Raw genomic sequence first — 6000 nt, 5'->3', positions numbered from 1 at the left:
TTATCGAATACACCTCGTCTCAATGAATGAGGAAGATGTAAAGCTAATCATTATCGATGTGTTGCTTTCAGATGGAGTCATCAGGAATTATTCTAACTCGTGCCATGAAGCTTAGAGCAATAAGTAACATCCTCTTTCTATCAAATTTCGAACGTATCGACTGTGTAAGCAGCGAGAAGAAAAATTCGAGACCTAAGAATTGACAAATGGTGCATGGTGTGTTTATTAGGTGATAGTACCATTTTAAAGACAAATTTTGTTATGATAGTACACGTGGGTTATATACCTTACAAAATAAGTTTATTTGGATTCTTTAACCATGGAGCTATAGTATAAGGATGATAGTTCAGATTTAAGACCCTACAAGGTAACATGTTATGAAGTTAACCGCAGCAGGCGTAAACAGTCCACGGTAGTTTTGAGCAAGAAATAACCTAAGAGCAAACCACCTGTAATACTAGAAAGTCTGGACTTTTTCAAGGATATATATATATATATATATTTTTGCCATATGAACTATGCAAATGACTAAGAAGGGACTGAGTACGATAATAAAACCACGAGCAGACGATATTGAATTTCTTGGGATAGTTTTAAATTATTTAAACTTATTCAGATCAGACCTAGAGAGTAGGACGTTAGTAAGTTACTACAAGGAGTAGATACTACTATAAGATGATAAGATGTGACCTTTCCCTCTAAGGTTTGGTGATAAAGTGTTTACCCCCAGATGTGTCTACTATGATATGATTTTAAAGTGTATAGAAAGTTCGGGGTTAAGTATTCCAATCTATCATTTAAGACTAATGAAAGTTCCCTAAGTGTGATCCATGTATATAGGATAGAAGAGATAGTATACGGCCACAGAATAGGGTCAGATGATGAGGGAAGTTAGAAATAATCTACGTTTCACTTTATCGTTCGGGACAGAATTAGAGAGCATGATGCTAACAGGTGTTTAATAGAGAATAGTAAGTAAGTTCAGTGTAGGGTAATTTAAATTTTCCTTCAAGGATATAGACCTACTTTAGTATGACCATAGGATATGATCAGATGATATTGAGTCTCTCGTAATAGTTCTAACTTGTTTACGTGGCTTAGGCCGAATTAGAGGGCATGGTGTTAGTAAGTTTCCACAAGAATATTATTTTGATGGGTAATAGAGGAAGTAGGTAAGGAGATAAAAAGACAAGTTTTATGGGATAGTCTTAGCGATAGAATAAAATTTAGAGAAAATCAGCGGAATGATTAGATGACCACTTATCACTAACTTAGAGATCTACATGCTTTAAGCGTCATCTTTTGAACTAAGGGGGAGATCGTGCGATAAGGTGCTAATATAGATTATGTGTTTCATAAGTTGATAGATGTTAAGGAGATTATGTCAGAGGATCACAGTTTCATTTAGCCAAGATAAGGTGCGTAGAATGCGATTTTTGTCATGCCTGTTGAGGTCAAGTACTAGGTAAATATGTTATGAGATAAAGTTCTAGATCGAATAGCGGGTTTAAGGGCGTAACGGTTCCAATTCCAGAGTAATTCATGCACTATATGGTACTAATGTCCAGACGTACTCTACTCGTACCTTTCGTACCTATATCATGCCCATGTTAGAGTTGTACACTCCACGTTTAAGATACAATAATTAAGACTCCATACGATGGTAAACTACCCAAAGGAAATGTCCTTTCATGTTTCGCACATCAGGTTGTGCTCATGTCTAAAGTTAAAAATCGCATTCATGTCCCACGTATCTACCGTGCTTTTATACCCATGTCCATGTTCTAGCTTCTAAGTACTTTCCGATTATGATGGTGACTTTGATAATGATCGAAGGGAAGGTAATATAAGAGTTTAAAGACTAAGAATCTTATGGAATGCACACCTATTCCTTGGACAAGAAGAGAATACCCTAGGTAAATGACTTATTTCGACTCCAATGGTATACTACCTATGTTTTCACATACTCGTGCCCACGATATATTTATTCGAGCATCCACCTTTAAAAATAGCATAATAATGATATTTGTAGGAAATGATGAGAGTAAGTCAAGATGTCTGACTCACGATTTTATATGTTTTGTGCTTATGTTCATCTGGTTAATGTTTTAAACCATCTCGTAACTTGTCACAAAGGATTCCCTTTCTTTCACTAAGTACATATGTACTGTTTATGATCAAGGTGACTTTCCACCCATGTCTTAGGTCCTTGACGAACGAAGTGTTCATGCAATGAAATGTTGCTTATGTCCCTATTCCTCATGTAATGCTATTCGCGTAATTACGTTTAATGTCATATTAATCACGTTTCCATGTATGCATGCTCCAAGTTACGTCCTTCATGTTCAATTTACCCATATCCCTCTTATACTCTAAAATGAAGCATTTCACATAATTTGTACCTACGAATTCCTTTCATCTATGATCTTTTATGATCCGCTCACGATAAGAGGATTGATGAACGAAAAGTAAGATAATCTACGGTATTCACATCTAAGTTTCAGAGTGAACAAGAGTTCCTTTCCTGCACCCTATGGTGCTTATTTTTGGGAGTACTCTACTCAGATTTGACGTACTCATGATATGCCATGCTCGAGTTTCAAACTATATGTTGGGATCCTATTTCTATTCTATGACTCATGTCGAACTTATTTGCACCTAATTGCGATTTCATTCAAGGCCTAAGTCGTACTCTTATCTCATATGTCTACCGTGGTGACATACGGACGTCTGTGATCAAGTCTCTAAGTGTTCAGATCCTACCCGTGCTCAGTATTCAACCCTCATGTTGTAACAATCATGTTTTCGACATTCAGATCCCATGTTATGATATCCATGTTTACACAAATTCGTATCTCATGATAGTTTAGCACTCATGTATTCATGCCAGCGAGTCTTCATGTATTTATGTCCCACGTCATGCTTCTCACGTCTAGGTAATTATGTCATGTTCGTGCCTATTTTCCAATACTCATGTTATTCGTGCCTACGAATTCTCTTCCAAACTCCATGTATAGTAATTATGTAATCATTTAGCCAATATCCATATGTTCAATCCAGCTCAGTATTCATATTAGCCAATTCAAGATTCAGTAATCACGTTATATCACATCATGCATATTAAGATACCCTATGAGGTTTGTGTTGGTACTTTAGTTAGCTGGCAGGCGTTTGAGAAATGTCGTGAGAGTCCGAATTACGAAGGAAGTCCTGCCATAATTTTTGTGAATTCCAGAGTTAGCAGTAATTCTTAACAACTATTCATAAATCAAGGACAAATGTTTCACGATTCTCATTCATGTAGGTACTACTCAGTTTCATGTTCCCATGTACATGTTTCTATGTAATTACGTATTCAGTTCTTATGATCCATGACCATGTTCCCACGTAATCATGTCGAGCTCTTATGTTTCATGTCATGTTTCATCACGTTCATGTATTCATGCCATGTCCAGCCTAAATTCCAATCATGATCTATCATTCGAGGACGAATGATCCCAAGGGGGAGATATTGTAACACCTCGTACCATCGGGCTAAGGTTTGACTCGTAAGATGATAATATAATGGAACCAAGATGAGAGGTGTAGAAAGTGTTCTTGAAACTAATCAAGTATATTACATCCCGTATCTTAGAACTAAGGATTCTATTACATCATGTATCTTAGAACTAAGGTTAGACTAGCATCATTGGAGTTTAGTGGAGAATTTGAAAGTTTGTGAGTTTTTGCGAAAATGATCGACATGCCTACTTCGGGAACCCGTAACCCCTTGATTTGTCAAGAATTTGAGAAAACTTAAAACATGAAAGTTGTATACCTTTGAAATATATTTCCAACGGTACATTGTGGAGATCAAATGGATCCATGTGCTAAGAGTTATGCCTGTTTTACTAATGTTGGTTGGAGCAGAATTTTCAGATTTTGGGTTACATTTTGAGCCTTTTCCTACTCGAATTGGGACTCCTTATTTTATTATTTTATGAAGTAAAAACATCCATAACACTATTCTGAACCCTAAGAGACTATTCTTTATCTCTCCACCTCCATCTCTAAAGAACCTACGCACTTCAATCTTTCAAGAACCGCAAGAAACTCATTCTTGCAATCAAGAAAAATCAAGAAATCTTCAAGAGTTTGGTTTGGCAATCTAGTTTCCTAAGGTTTCCTCCAAGGTAAATATTTTAATCAAGAACCTTTGTATTCTACAAGATTTCATCATTGATAAACACTAGAATAAATCCAACCATCCCGTTACCCTATAAAATCAAGAGTTGTAAAGAGTTAGAGAAAACCCTAGCATTTTATGTAGACTTTTACTCCGACCAGTCATATTCAATTGGCCTTTCCCGATAATTTAACCGTTGGATCGAGCCCAAATTTTAACTGAGTGGTCAAAACATATAGTTCTAAAATATGAACAGGCGAGATTGGATTTGGAAGTCCGGAGCAATGAGGTTTGAGTTATGAACAGTAGCTACGAAAAATGGTGAAAACTCTTCTTAAGGTTTCAAATTCAAAGCTTTTGGAATTCTTCTTCAAGATTCGGACTTCTCTCAAGTTTTTGGAGCAATTGAGGGATGTAGGGTTTCTATTCGCGTGTGGGAACATCTTTGTTCTTCCCCACGCCACGTTCTTCCATGAAAGTATGAGATTATACGAAAACTAGGGTTCTAGATATGTTCATGATAACCCAAAGTATATGTACCATGATATACCATGATTGTATAAATAATTCATTATTGTGTTCTTGATATTCCATTATGGTTATTGAGAATCTATCCGTAATCTATGAAAAACCCATCCTTTGCATCCCATGGGTTCTTACATGCAAGTTTTTAAATAAAAAATGCTTATTTCATGAATATGCTACATGTCTACAAGTTTTCATGCAATTACATTATATAATTATTTTCATGCCATGATACAAGATATATTCATGCTAAATACAAGTCATGCTTTCATGAAATTCACGGGCTTATTAGCCAACTATATCATGCTCATGTTTTTAGGAGTTGTACTAATTACCGAGAAGGCTTCAAGCAGCCTAAAACTATGTAGCCACCGTAGGATAAGGATCGCTCCGCCCATGTTTAGGACGATTCCTTAATATTGATTGGACCCTTTCATGTTATATTTCATCTTATATCCTGGCAAGGTGTGAGTGGTTTTCCTAGTAGGGCGCATGTACCAGATTTCATGTTGTCGGTTATATTTATGCTCTCCCTACTTAAAATGTTTTTACTCATGTTATATATATATATATATATATATATATATATTCATGCTTATGACTAGGTTTCGGTTTCAATTTCATTTCTTACCATGTTATTTCATTCAGTTGCTTTACATACCAGTACATTCAATGTGCTGACGTCCCCTTTCTATTGCCCGGGGGCCTGCATTTCACGATGCAGGCACGGACTTACAAAACGACAGATCTACTCTATAGGATCATCCACGTATCAACTTTTGGTGAGCCCCATCTTCTTCGAGGTTTAGTCATTATTTACTTTTATGATAGTTATGCATTTAAGGTATGCTGGGGGCCTTGTCCCAGTAAGTATGTTTAGCAGTTCAGACTTATGTTAGAGGTTTCATAGACTAGACAGTTATGTTATGTCAGATGTTCAGAATCATATAGCTATCTTTGGATCATTATCGATGACAATCCATATTCATATTTTTAAACAAGTATTTTATTTGATATTTTGAAATCTCATGTTTATTAAGGCTCATCATGTTTATGTCGTATTCCGCTCATGTTATGCCTCATGATGATTCAGCAAGCCATGTGGTTCGCTCGGTTACATGCAGTAAGGCACGGAGTGCCGTGTTACGTCCTGGCCATGGTTCGAGCCGTGACACTACACCTTCGTAGGGTTTTCTCCAAAACTCCACTACAACAGTGAGCCTCTGCAAATTCAAGTTACAACCTCTGTAACCTAGGAACTAACCTCTCTATCTTCCAAATCAATCTCTGACTAGCAAGCAACCTTCAAT

This window comes from Lycium barbarum, unplaced genomic scaffold, assembly GCF_019175385.1.
Source record: "Lycium barbarum isolate Lr01 unplaced genomic scaffold, ASM1917538v2 unchr_scaffold_29, whole genome shotgun sequence".
Taxonomy (NCBI): Eukaryota; Viridiplantae; Streptophyta; class Magnoliopsida; order Solanales; family Solanaceae; genus Lycium; species Lycium barbarum.
Note: the sequence above shows the minus strand (reverse complement) of the source record.